Source organism: Cinclus cinclus, chromosome 14, assembly GCF_963662255.1.
Source record: "Cinclus cinclus chromosome 14, bCinCin1.1, whole genome shotgun sequence".
Classification (NCBI taxonomy): domain Eukaryota; kingdom Metazoa; phylum Chordata; class Aves; order Passeriformes; family Cinclidae; genus Cinclus; species Cinclus cinclus.
In genome coordinates this window covers 13,896,378-13,911,598 of record NC_085059.1, presented here as the reverse complement: position 1 = coordinate 13,911,598, position 15,221 = coordinate 13,896,378, and positions in this window count along the sequence as shown.

Below are 15,221 nucleotides of genomic sequence, written 5' to 3'. Positions count from 1 at the left end.
ACACATCTCAGCACATCAGAGGGGGGCACTGACCCCTGCCATGGAGATGGGGACAGTGTCCTTGTAACCACATCTTCAGACACAGATAAAGGCTGCTTCTGCTGCTTACAGGCACTTCCCAAAGCAAAGCCTGCAAGGCTGATCTGAAACCTTTATACAATTCTCCAGCAGCCAGCTAGAGACCGGAACCATTTATTTATCTTTAATGGCACTCTCTTTAGGCATTTCCCCAAACAAAATTAACGCCCTTAAATCCTTAAATCAATTAATCGTCCACATTCTGCTATGACTGAGCAGCATGCTGTTACTTATTTAATCCTTTTTGGAAACAGTGGAGTTGCTGTGAAAAGAGCCATATTTAATTTCAGGCATTTTTAATTCATTCATTACAACCTTGTACTCGTAGATACATATGAAGATTTATATCTAAAACACAACCCCGGGTGAGTCTCCAAAGCTGCACTGCAGTCTCATATCCTCCTTGTAAACACAAACCTTCCAAAAAACTACGGCCTCCAGCATGCACCAAATCCAGTGGCATTTCTGGAACCAGGGTGACAGCTTGCATGAAGAAGCAATTAACCTGCCTCGGCAAAACAGGGGGAGTAGGAAGAACCATGGCCACAGCTGCTACGTATTCCTGAAAATTCAATGCAGCTGCCAGCTTGCAAGGCAACCCTGCACTTTCAGCTAGTGAAAATTTGCAAGCTGTTTGATGCGCTGGTTGTCAGGAGGAAAAGGGATGCTAAAAATGACTGGTGGAGGGCTCGGTAAATGCTGTGACATCCCAGGAAGGTACTTAAATGCAAAAAAAAGCACCTCTGTGAGCAAATGCAAGTGGTGTGTGTTTGCTTTGGAGAAAATGCTTTAAGCTAAACTTGCAGAGGAGCGGAACAAAATCTGAAATGTGTCACAATGGGTGTTCGCATCCAGAGAGCACTAATGAGCGTTCCACCCAATGAATGAACCCGTGTTGGATGCTTTGGGGACAATGCCAGCAAGCTGCAGCTCTGTGACACACGTGCTGAGCCCCCAAAGGGGTTTTGTGCTGCTGCGAAGCTCGGGGCCAGTCTTGCCAGCTGGCTGCCAGCACAGGGCACAGGGCACAGGACACAGGGCACAGGGCACAGGGCACAAGGCACAGGACACAGGACAGAGGGCACAGGGCACAGGGCACAGAGCACAGGGCACAGGACACAGGGCACAGGGCACAGGGCACAAGGCACAGGACACAGGACACAGGGCACAGGGCACAGGGCACAGGGCACAGGACACAGGACACAGGACACAGGGCACAGGACACAGGACACAGGGCACAAGGCACAGAGCACAGGGCACAGGACACAGGACACAGGACACAGAGCACAGGGCACAGGGCACAGGACACAGGACACAGGGCACAAGGCACAGGGCACAGGGCACAGGACACAGGACAGAGGGCACAGGGCACAGGGCACAGAGCACAGGGCACAGGACACAGGGCACAGGGCACAGGGCACAGGGCACAGGACACAGGACACAGGACACAGGGCACAGGGCACAGGGCACAGAGCACAGGGCACAGGGCACAGGGCACAGGACACAGGGCACAGGGCACAGGGCACAGGGCACAGGACACAGGGCACAGAGCACAGGGCACAGGGCACAGGGCACAGGACACAGGGCACAGGGCACAGGGCACAGGACACAGGACACAGGACACAGGGCACAGGGCACAGGACACAGGGCACAAGGCACAGGGCACAGGGCACAGGGCACAGGACACAGGGCACAGGGCACAAGGCACAGGGCACAGGACACAGGACACAGGACACAGGGCACAGGGCACAGGGCACAGGGCACAAGGACACAGGGCACAGGGCACAGGACACAGGACACAGGGCACAGGGCACAGGACACAGGACACAGGACACAGGGCACAAGGCACAGGGCACAGGACACAGGGCACAGGGCACAGGGCACAGGGGGTGCTCCTGGAGGGAGCCGCACCTCGCCCGTCATTTCCACACTGATGGGGAGCTGGGTGCTACTGAGGTGTGTATGAAAGTTTAGCTTTTTGCAAACCTGACAGTTTGGGAAGAAAAGCAGCCTTGCCAGTGCTCGTCCCCTCAGCAGAGGAAGTGCTGGGTTAATTAGATTTGCATCACCAGTTGCATCTACTAAATCAAATCTCTTTAAGCCATTCCTGTTCTTTTCCCTGGGGTGAAGGTGCTGGAAGAGAGGCAACTTAACTGGAGACAATAAGACCTCTTTATTTTCACTTTTTTTTTTTGCAAAATCTCAAAAACAGAAGTACCCATTTGTTTTTGTTTTTTTTTTTTTCTCTAGTCCTGTCAGAGCTGAGGATTTGGGTACTTGTACAAGATGTACATGTACATCTATAAAAATCTTCACCTCCTCTTCTTCTCCCCCACACATACAGACTCACTGCAGCACTTGAAATTCTTCAGTTGCTTGCTATAAAAAAACTCTGAAGAGTGATCAAAGGTTAATGAAAAGTTCAGCCAAGGAGCAGACCCCAGCAGAGACAGCAGTTCTTTAAAGCTTTCAAACAGCTGACAAGAAACCATCAATAAGTATTTGTGGTCAGGGATAAAGAGAAACATCTTTTTGAACATATCCAAGCATGAAACCTCCATGGTAGTTACCTTATAATATTATCCCTACATGTCATTTTTATGAAGGAGACTGATTTATATATGACAGCAGCAACTTTTTACAGCCCTCAGGGGCTATGACTTCAATAGCTAAGATCCAAGTAGTAGTAGAACTGTAGTCTACTACTCCCATACCAAATGGCAGTGGGAGGAAGATGATTGTTGTGTTTTTAATCCTGTTACCAGACTTTAAAAAGTATTGCTGCAAGTGCAGTCAATTTGCTTTCAGGGCTCAATGAAAATGGACTTCATAGAACAGTGCTTTTTTATTATTATTTTTAATTTTTTTTCCTGTGTTTCTCATGTTTTAAAATAGAACTGTCTTGAAAGTAAGTTTTTGCTTAGATGCCTGGGAAATTTTTAAGGACATTTATTTATGTTTTGCAAATGTTCATGTTATAAAATAAGTGTACTTGTGTTATTCATGTTCTTTGAGCACTGGGAGCTCCACTCACGTGCACTGGTAGCTCAGTGTTCTCAATAGCACATCACAAGGAAGAATCATCATGTGGGCTCTGGTTTGTCTTGTAATACCATGGTCAGAAGGTGGGAGCCCATGATGGGGGGAAGATCTTGGAGAATGTGTTCAGGAGGAAAAGATTGATTCACATTCTCTGGGGTTAGTTGTATGGTGGACATTGATGGACTGGACAGAGACCTTAATATCTGTAAGGTATTTGTAATGGGAGTTTATCACTATACATATCCAGTTATTGATTGACATGGTAGTGACAAGACATCCTGATCCTACTTATTAATTAATTTAATTTAGATATGTTAATTGAGTGTGTGTTTTAAACAGGGTCTGATGCACTTGTGCACTTTTTCCTTGACTTTATTTTCCTGTCACCATGGTGCTGTGTATGTAAACACGCCTTCTTTAAAAACATCAAATATGAAAGCAGATTTAAAGCATTTTAGAATGTAAGTGCTGGGATCAGAAAAACATGTGTGGTGTTTTGACATGAGCTGAAAATATATCCAAAGGCTCCTTTCCAGCTTGCTGACAAAATATATAAATTAGCCTGGCAAAGGTCTGGCTCCCACCAGAGCTCCCAGCTCCATGCAGAGCCCTGATCCAGCAGAGCAGCCAAAGCCACTGGTAAGTGGTGAATAATCATTTTTTCTAGCAAAGATTGTACTTGTGGTTGTCACAATAAGGACCACAGGAAAGGCAGCAGCTCACTGCCCCTAAATTCAGTGATAAATTAGAATTGCTCTGTGCCTGGCTGCTGCAGTGGTGGCTGAGAAACCCTCACGGTGGCCTTGGCTATTCTACCAGGGGGAAGAGAGGGAACAGAGTCACCCCTCAGAGAGGAGCAGGGAAAGACAGCACTTCCTAAGGAGGAGCCCTGAGCATCACATCTCATATGCACCAGCACTTCCCTCTTAAGGAATCATTCAGTGTTTCTAATTTTAGGTCCAGCTTTACCATCACTGAGAACCCTGGCCCTGATTACACCAAAGTCACACAAGCACCACAAGAAGGAAGTTAACATTAGGAGTGTAATTCCTCAAGCATTACAAATTCTGTAGCTTGCACTACTAATTCCTACAGATGCTCTGGAAAAGGCCACTTAGAGTGTTTCTCAAGCACACTAGGACTGCTGGTGGAAAGTTCAAATTCAAAGCATAAATACTATTGCTGAGCTATTGTACCTAAAGTACAAAGGGGTCATGTGGTCTTTAAAAGTAATTTGAAAAATTAACTATTTCCCTCGAGAGATCAGGTTGTTTCTCTCAGGAATTCTCTGCTCCCAGGCAGACGTGTAGTATTGATGGGACACTCATTCACTTTCACATCTTGTCTGTTCCGATAGAGGCTGAAGGAAAATCTCCCAAGGGAATGTGTGTAGCTGCTCTAGCTCTTGCATTTCATCACTGCACCTCATCTATGCTGTCCTGCAACTCAGGCTGATGCACTGCTGGCAATAAAATACCAAAGATCAAGCTGGAAATCAGGTCAGCCACTGTGTCTCAGTTCCAGCTGTTCTAATTGCAGCATAGGACAGCCAGGCAAAGACACCCCAGAAGGTTCACCTTTGCCTTTGCAGTGAAGCCCTCTCCATTCTGCTGGATCTAAAGAGGGGTTACATTTTGCTTCTGAGAGCTATTAATTGTTAAATTATTCCAGGTGTGAACAATCCCTCACCTGGGTCACTCCATCTCCCTCCCAGCAGCTGGGGATAGAGAGGGAACATCTTTTAGCTGATGAGGAGCCCTGATTCACTGCCAGCTGTGCACTGTCCCCATCCTGCCACACATCTGTCACAGATGCTTTGTAGCTTTAGTGGCCTTGCAGTTAAGGGGGTGCAGCTGTTCTAATGTGTGTCTGAGGGGGACTTTACCCCTTTTATTTCTGCACTGTGTTCTTTCTGAAGCTGTCTTTCAGCATGTGTGTCTCTTCAGTCATGGCTAAGCAGCAGTTCTTGGGTTAATTTGGTGCTGACAGCTTTCACTTAGTCTTTCATTTCTGTGAGTTTTGAAGTGGGTGAGCTCAAGTGGGTAGTTTTCCCACAGTCTGCTCTTAGGCTCATATAGTTCTCTGTGACCATCTGCCAGGGAAGCATATCTGTGTCCCAGGAAGGGTAAAAGTGGGATGAGGTTCTCCCATTCTTCATGGACAGCTAAAACCCTTGAGACTTGTGTTTGCTTTTTGTTATGGTTGCATTATCATCTTCTGTAAAACTAAACACAGTTACTATTTGTGGGTTACTTCGGCATGCAATAAAGCCCAGTGACATATGGTCAAATTAATTCATGTATTACTGGAATTTTCTTTATCATGCTTCTACTGGCTTCTTGCCCACAATCATCGTATTTGAACTTTGATACAGTGCCTATAAAATAACGATCACTTTGGAAGTGGGTGAAGTTATGAAAGTACTTAGCAGCTCTGGGGGGGGCAGGTACCTAGTGATTTTCCAGAAGTGCTCAACATGCACTGTACTGACAGCTCTGAAAATACAAAAAGTTTAGCAGATGAAGAAAGATGTTTGATCCTGAAGTAGGGAAGTACTTGACCTTTTGTGTCTGCTGCACCCTCCTGTCACTCTGGGCTGTCTCTCACTGCCCTGGGATACATGACACATTTACCAAGGACCCATTTTACACCTGAAATAAGAAAGGGGTTTTTTTGTGGCTTCTTTCCTAATATTCTGAACTTCTAAGCTATCCAGGTCTTCCTTTTATTTATAACAGTTTTCTCTTGGTGGACTTCATAGGCGTTTGTGGTGGTTTGTCCTGGTATAAGAATAGATAACTTACATAGGACCAGGACTTCAGGGAAAAAAAAGAAAAAAAAAATGGAGAAGAAGTAAATCTTCATCTGGTTTCCTGTGACACTAAGTTTCTTGGGGAGTTAGGGTGGGGTGCATGGAATTGGCAGTGAAGTGTTTCTTGGTCTATAATTAGTGACTAAGAGTGACCTGAATATTTGCTCTAAGTCTTGTTGTCTTGTTGAGGACCTCTGGTTCACAGTACAGCTTCTCCAAGCCCCAGGACAAAGGGCTCAGTGTTCTCACTGCAGAGAAATTACTTTCTTCCCTGTGTCTCATTTGCATATTTCAAGTGTGTGACAACCAGGTAGGGACTGTCTGGGCTCTGTGCCCTGTAACTCTGGGATATTTGCAAAGGTGGGGGGCTGTCACTTTAATGAAATTATATCAGAAAGTAAAAATGGAAATCTTTGCCTAGAACCTCAAAGTTCCTTGTTTTGATGCTAGGAATGGACCTCACATGAGATGTTCAGGCAGTTCCTCTAGTTAGGACAGCAGAAATCTGTATTTGAACAACAAAGCAATATGTGATAAGCACTGAAATTATTGGCTAGAAAAACACAAGTAAATCAGAATCAGATTCAGGTACTTGGTGAGAATTCTGGAACTTAGTTAGACATATTAGACTGCATGTCAAAATTCTAGTTGGCTGGCAAGGACTATGGGAGCATCCAAAAAGTTGAAACAATTTCTTTATGTCAACCTAATCTCGAAACACTTGCTTTATATCAGCCTAATCTCTCTGGACAGTAAATATCTGGTATATTCCCTGTTCTCATAATCAGGTTGCTTTACCTCGATGAAACTGAGAAGACAATCCAACTTTGTTTCTGATGGTTACTTTTCATAAAAGATTATCTATCTCCAGTGAAACCAATTATATTCTTCCATATTACATTTCCAGTCATTTCACAGTTGTCTTTTTACCATATAAATGGAGCAGAAAGCATGTAGTAAGTGCCAATCCTGTTAAAGTGAGTCCTGTTTCAGTATATTAAGGATGATTTGCAAAGTTTCTTGCTGTTACTATACACTTCTGTCAAGGAGGAGGTGGATGCTGTATTGCCAACTACTGAGCTATTACACAGGTTTAGCATTGTAGTTTCCACTGGCAGCAAATGTTGTAGTTAGGGATGCAAAATAGCTTCCATTATAAAATTCTGACTCAGTGTTCTCATCTTTAGCCTTGGGATGAAAGTTGTCTCCAAACAGAATGAAAGCAGTAAGAAAATAAATTATTTGCCCTGCCACAATCCTTTTATTATGAAATTTGCTTCCTCTGCCCAGTTATTGAAATCTTTACTTTTCCTTGACATGCAACAAGATACTCTGCAAGTAGGAGAACTAACATAGAACAGCTTCTTACCAGTGAGCAGGAGCTACTGAGCTGCTCTCAGAGCCAGGATGTCCTGTGAGGCCATCAGTATTGCCATATTCCAACTGTGTTGTACCTGTGCTAATGAGCCCTGGCAGATTCAGGCTGGCTCCACATCTGGGCCATGGTTATCCTGGGGGCCCATAAGGCACCCAGGTCAGCAGTGTTGATACCACTGTATGGCAGCTACAGCAGCACATACAGGGTTAGGAACATGGAACAGAGGTGACTGAGCAGGGTGCACATGAAAAACGGATCTCTGGCACAGATGAACTTCCCTGGGTCCTGGGCTTCTTGATAAGATCAGAGCTTACTATGAATGGAACATTCCCATCCACTGTTCCCTCCATAAAGAAGAAAGGAACCAATTTTGTTGCCCAGGGCTGCCTGGTCCCACTGGAATTTGCCCTGCTGAGCTGGTTGTGGGTAGTGAAAGGAGCAGTTGGATGCTTCCACACTGCTTGGTTGATGTGCCAGTTTTCATTCTATTTCTAGGGCAGCTTCCTTCACATCAGGATCTTGCTTTCACTACAACAATCCAGAGATCAATGTTGTCTTCCCAAAGTCAAGGACAGGGCAAAGGTAACTGGAGCAACAAGGAGATAACTCTTTTGCAGGGTTTATAGGGCAATGAGAAGATGAGTGTGTGTTCTGCTGCAATAGCAGGGATCAGGGCCTGGGTCTGTTTCTATCCTCACTGACCTACTCTGACTCTGGGAAACTCAAGCTGCTTCAGTCCCCATTTGGAGGAAAAAGGAAACACTCCTGTATCTTCACTAGTGTGGCAAATATAACAGCCCTTATCTAAGGGATTTTCTTCAATACCATGATACTTCTCATCCTCTTTCCTCTCAGCTCTGGCTGCACAGGCAGGCTCGAAGGGGGGAAGGGATCATCATTACTCCCCTCTTCCCTCTTAGTGCCCTTACCAAAGAGAGGAAGCACTTCCATGAAGGCAAGGAACTGCTGTACTGCTCTGATCGTGCTTGATCCAGAAGAGGCTTTGTTAGCTGACTCAGCTTCAGCAGCACTGAAATGACATTAGCAGGTGTTAAGCCTGTTTTGAAATGCTGCATCACTATGACCCGATCAATAACAGCCTAACTCTTTTAAGCTGCCTCTTTGGCCTTCTATGATTAAAAATTTGCCAATACATCATGTTGCTCCCTTGGCTTTTCTTATGCCAAAATGAAATTCACTTCATTGCATTAGCCTGGTGGCTGGAGGATGCTTGTTACTGAAAGAAATCGCTCGTCCTGTTCCTGCAGAGAGCAGAGGGTGTGCAGTTCTTATGGTGCTCCATGGGTACCAGGGCTGCCTCACACCCAGGGATGTGCAGAGCTGTGCCTTACCCATGGCAGCTACTGACCACTGCTAGAAACTTATTTTATCTGGATTGTTTTGTTTGAGACTCCAGACTCAAATCTTGTAGTACTTTCATGGCCTGTTAAAACTCATCCTGTTTGGAAATCATGTGCTCTCCTTGCCACTCATGCCTTCTGACTGGCTATGGAGGTACAGAGAGACACAAATACTCTGCTGATTACTGTTGTGGCAAATAACAAACAAGACTGCATTTTTATTTTGTTTTTAATGCTTAGGGTGCAAACTCCTCGTGCTTCTCATGTAGTCAGTGCAATGTAGACTTCTGTCTGTTTCTTTGCTGCAGATGCTGTTGGTAAAGCAGCTTCTGAGGAAACTACTGGGAGCAATGAATTGGGACACCTTTCTCTGAAGACAAGAATAGTATCACTCCTCTAGTAACCTTCACCTTCCTGGGCTGCTATTTTCCTGCCTTGATTTGTTTATTTAGCCTATATGCTTCCAGGGCAGGGTATGGCTCATTTCTTCCAAGCTGCATTCAGCACAGCCCTGATCGTCTGATAATGCAGCAATAAATCTCCTGGAAAGTTTCCTGACTTGACAGTTGCATGCTGAGTCCCATTTTCAGACATTCAGGAACCCAACAGGCTCAGGTGTCTTGGATGTAACCAGCAAGACAAGAGTGAAAATCAGGTTCAGCTTTTTGGGAACTGGTGTTTTGATACTCTGTCATCCAGCAATTACAGGAAAGGAGATAACCAAATTTTCAATATCTGATACACTGATATCTGCTGATAATCTGCATGCTGCTTTTGATGACTGAGGGCTGACTCTCCAGGTGCTGCTCCTACTTGACTTCTGAGGCTGACTCCAGCATCTGATACCAAGAGAGATGGCATTCATCCATCTGCAGGAGGCCTGTATATCACCAAAACTGAGTCTTAATATGGTGACTGAACTTTATTCTGTTCATTACTGCCATCTAAACATGCTGCTTATCCTCACATGCCTCTGAAAAAATCCTATGAATCCCCTGGAAGATTGAGTTGTCGAAGTGCCACATCCTTTCTCCTTTCCTTCCCAATACACCTGGTCAGTGTAATATTTACACCCACAAACATAAGGAAGTTGCAGCTCTTAGCTCCGCCATATCCAGTGTGAAGACATGCTCTGTTAGACTAAAACTGATCTAATCCCCTTAAAACCCCCAAGCTGTGCAAGTTCAGACACAGGAGAAAAAAAGGCAGCTATTCCTTGCTGATTTAAAGCACACATTATGATGAAACTAAAATTGCACTGCTACTAGAAGTGTTTGTGAAGAGATTTTTATTTCTTTTAAGTAAAGATTTTCTTTGAGTCGCTGTGATTTCCTTAGTTTGTGGTATTTTCATGCAGATACAATGATTTGTTGTATAAGCAGAGTTTGCACGTGTCCTGTATTTTGATACAAATTGTCTAGCACCAGAGCTATCCTAAATGGTCATCACAGTAAATAAAGCCCAGTCAGTGTGTGCTGGGTGAAAGGAGCAGATTTGCAGTAGAACAGCTGACAGGAGAAGAGACAGTGTGAGACTGCAGCCCTGAATCATGTCACTGACTTCAGGCAATGCAGATCAGCAGGAGACAGGACTGCAGCAGATGGTCTGAGTTTGATTAATCAAATGTCCTGAATTAAAGCCTGATTGTTTTTCTTTTTTAAAAAGTAGGTTAAAAAATAAAAGCAAGCTGACAATGTAAATGCATGCACTGTCTATTGCTGTTATTAACTTCAAATAACTGAAGGCTGAAGGAATAATTGTTTTCCTGACAGATCTCAGCACATGGAACATCAGAGTGTTTAAAGAGATTTAAAACATTGTGGGGATCTAGCATAGGTGCAGTAAATTCTGCATCCTCTGGAAAGGTTGGGCATGATGGGCTGGGAACCTGGTGAAGGACAGGCAGGACTGTGCTGAAAGACACAGGGTCCACCAGTCTTGGGAGCTGCTTTGGGCCACAAAACCCTGTTCAACCCCAGACATCCACCCTGTGCTTGAATTCAATGTAGTTGAGGGGCTGAGCCCTTCAATGTGACTTCCAAAGAAGGAAACCAAACCTCAGTTCTCCATGTCTCAGATTGCAAGTTTATTTTTTTGCTTCTAAATAATGCACATTTCTAATGCACATTTCATTATAATTAATCATCGTAGCCCAAGAAATGGGGAGAAATTACAGAAGTGGTGAAAAGAATATTCAGCTCTGATTTTCTGTCTCTAAACAGCAAAAGCCACCCAACATTTTAGGAGTGCAGAATTGAATTAAAACTATAGATTGATCATAAGTCCTCTTGGCTCCAAGCCAAGAGCAGAGCTATTAATTTGACGCAAATTAATCTATGCAAATTTGCACACTGATTTAATGAAGAGACAGACATGCAATCATTTCATTACTTCTCAGATTTTCAATTAGATTGAATTCAGTAGCTGGCCACCATCAGAGTTGCAGAGTTTTGCTAAAAGGTTATTTGATGAATATTTATGAATTTGTGACTGCTACAGCTGGGCTTAATAGCAAGTATCATACTTTCTGAGTACATGCAAATGATTCTTCAAATATCCTAATGCAGTGATTGATTTACCTTTTTTTTGTCTTGACTGCTCTATCTTTAATCCTGGTTATTACTCTGGTGTTCTGGTCGGAGACAAATTACTTGCTTAGGGGTAAGTGACTGTTTTAAATTATTACAAACACTGTCTTGTTTCATGGCCATTTCAGTGTGAGACGTGATGTTCTGAACAGCTGGAAATGTGACAAATCTCACTCAGAGTGCAAACAGATAAAAATTGAGACAACCCATAATACTGCCCTGGGCAAAAAAGGTGTCACTTCTAAAAATGTCTGAGATTAGAGGGATGGATTCCCTTCTCATGGAGTTCTATAATGATATTCAGCTTGCAATCACACCTAAGGATCTGTTCAGCTGGAAGTCTGAGGCTTCCCCACTCCAGTGAAGCCGGTACCTGCTTAGGCGTTGTCCCAGTTTGAACTGGTGCTTCTGAACCTTATCCAGCTTTTGCTGAAATTAAAGGAGCTAGGAAAAAAATCTGTGACTGGGAATAGGAGCAAGTCCAGCACGTCCTATTCCTGCTTTTCATTGTCTCAAGTTCTCAGTTGTTGTGAGGATCCAGATTAAAAACTAAATGCACAATGCACTGATGTAGTCCAGGACCGTTTTTGAGCTAGTGGATGTTTGGGGAACAAACCAGGTGAGGAAGTTAGAGCTTTAATGTACACATGTGTTACTCCCTCAAGAATTCAGAAATGTTCTCCTCTGGACTCATTTAAGGCCACAGATGATCTCTAGCTTTAAATCTGAAGGTTTAGCCATTTAGTTCCTCCAGGAAACTACTTTTATTTTTGATATGCCTTGTTTTTTGGTTTTTCTTTCCATCGTTCAACCTGCCTGTTCACAAGACATTAGCTTGGAGTTGGACCAGATCTCTTCTGGAGACAGCCAGAATCAGCAAAACCCATCCAAAATATTGGCTGTCCTGAGGTGGCTTTTACACCCCAAACTATAGACAGAATGTCAGAAACTTAGAGAAGGAAATATTTCATTTGGTGATAAGTGAAACAGGGACACGAAGAAAAAGTGATCATTATGAGCACTCTGAATTTTCGTTTTTCTGTTTATCCATGGAGGTTCTGACAAAACCTCCAAAACCAGTGTCAGAGCATCTTCCTGTAACCATAGGTGTGCTCTTTAGCATCTGGCATGAGGGACTCGGTGTGTCTCTCTGCATCTCTTCTCAGCTGCTCTAAAAATGGGGTTTGCATTGGCTGTTGCTGAAGTCAGTCTGAAGAATACACAGCTGGTAGTTTGAATAGGAGACAGGGGAGTTGTGGTGTTCTTTAGTTCCCAAAGAGAGCAATTCTGATGTCCAAGGTCAGCATCTTCCCATCTATCACAAACATCAAACTTTGCCTTGGACTTTAGCCCTTTACTGATGCAATGCAAGTGAAGGCACAGGTAAATGTGAAAGGAAAATGGCTGTAATTTGTGAGCTTTACAAAATGAGATCTTGAACTCCACACAGCAACGTGGAAATAAGCCCTATATTTTATCCATTCAGAACTGGAAAGAGCTGGCTAGCAAGAGTGAAAACATGCAGATGTCTTAGTAAACTGTGGTGGAGGTGACAATGGTAACTTCACAGCTAAGCCAAAACTGGTGTCATTAGTACCTTCTGCCAGTCTCCATTTTGTGCCAGTTAAACCAGTTCTGTTGCCCTTTGGTTGACACCCACATATATTGTAATTACTCCCACATAACTACAAAACTGGCTCATTTTACCTGAGCAAGAGTATTTTCTGTATGAAGAGCCAGAAGAGCAGGATATATCTAGAAAGACAAGAAGTGGTGATAAGGAAGTGTTGACTGAAGGAGGCTGTACCTCCCTTTAGATTTCACTCTCTGCTGGAGCCAGGGTGTTAAGTTTATTCCTACTGTAACATACACCATGTTATATCTTTCCACTGACCTCTGTGTGCTCTCCAAGGTATGAATTCAATCTTCTGTGTGTTGGAGGAGTTTAGCTGGGAAAATGGGAGAGCAGCATTCAGAGGGTTAGGAGGTTACCAGGACAAGGAAGGCACGTTCCCATTCTGCTGAGAGGGAGTCCTATTCTCTTTCAAGGAGATTGGTTGCTATACACTAATAGCTCCTGAAATAAAGAATATTTATAAATTTTTGCAATCCCTTTACTCAACAAGGTCAAAAGGGTGCTGCTTTCATTGCAGCCTGTTTCTTGCACTACATAAATACCTGCAGGTTATGTCAGGCAGGACTCAGCTGCTCTGTGAGGAAGTGCTGCAGGATATCAACACAGGCCTGGACTGCCTGGGAAGAAAAGCTCATTCCATGTAGGCTTTGGGAAAGTTTGTAGCAAATGTCATTGACAGGGTATGTCTATCAGTTACATAAATTGGAGTGCATAGAAAGGAGAATTATCAAACTGGCAAAGCAATACCGTCACCAGGATGTGACCCAAGGCTGAACCATTGCAGGGAGGCTCGGCTGAGTCGGGGCTGCAAAATTTGACTCTATTAAGGGGTTTCCCATGTCCACACCAATTGATTTGCGTGATGTCTATGAGTGTCTAATCCTCTCGTGCTTATTTCTATTCTTCCCTGCTCTGGAGAATATCGTCCCTGAGTTTTTTCTTTAATGTAACAAAAGGAGGTTTCATCACTAGCCAGATATGTGACCATACAACTTGGAGAGGTGTTGCTGCTTTTACAGCTCTATTATTTGACAGTGTGTGATGTTTCCACACTTAACTGGAGAGCTTGTCAAATGCCTCATTGCCCTCCTGAAAATCGCCTTTCTTCTGAGCAGTGGTGACAAATGACCATCACAGGGCTCACAGAGCAAGAGAGAAACTGTAAAATTCAGTAGAAATTAATTTCCTGAAACAACAGACTAAACCCCACATTTGCACAGCCCAATACATTTCAGCCCCTGGAAGTATTTCTGCCTCCCTTTGGGAGCAGTTGAAGTGCGTCCCCTGTGCTGATCTTGGAGCTGGTTTTCTTGGCTTTAGTGGCTCACTGAAAGGACATGGCATGTCCATCTTGGCACAGTGAGGTGCCTCTTCCAAACCCTTCCTCCAGGACTGAGCAAACAAACACCAAAATCCTATTTTCCCTTTAAAAAGCAGGAATGGACAAGGAACAGACCCACAGTCTAAGGGACTGGAAAAGTTTTGTCCCCACTCTTGTTACTGGCCCAAGCTGGTGTTTCTGGCATGTCCTTGCACTTCTCCTTTCCTTGGAAGGGGGCCCTGAATTGGCAGGAGACATTCTGGGAGCTTAGGAGATTGATGTGAGGGAGGAACACAGGAGATCTGTGTGTCCTCATGGATAAGTCACCCCTGGCTTTACCTGAGGTAACTCCCCTAACGCCATTTGTGATCAGGCTCATTATTATTACCACAGCTACCCTTAGAAAGAAGGCACTGACACACTCCTGAGTAAAGGAAAACTGAGGTAAGGAACGTTAAAAAGGTGCTTTTCCTGCCCAGGGCACAGAGCTGAGGGGCAGTCTCTGGGGGCTGTCCTGTGGCTGTCCCTTCTGCCTGGGGGCCAGGAGGAGCCTCCTCCCCTGTGACAGCCCCTTGGGCAGGGTAAGGTGCCCTGTCCTGCCCTTGTCCCCCACTGTGCTTTCAGCAGCCCCAAAAAGCTGCCTTTTTTCATGTGGTGTGTAGCCCATTGTGCATGGAGAGGCTTCTACTGCAGGGTCTAATCTGCTGCTGCTCCTGGCATTTGTCTGAATTTCTGGGGGTGTTTCTCTCATGCCTTGGCTGCAGGTAACACTGTACCTGTTTTGTTGTGCTTCGCTAGCACCCATGTAGCCCTCTTGAGACTGCCCCGAGGGGGGAGATGGCTCAATTTGTTGTCTTGTAATATTAGGTCTCTCAACCATACTGCAAATAAACCTCAGAGAGAAATCAATATATCTTACCCTTAGCACATTGATTTATACCACCTTTCCGATGACGGCTCTTCTAACAAATTCAAAAGGGCTTTTAAATGCTTATCAGAATGCAA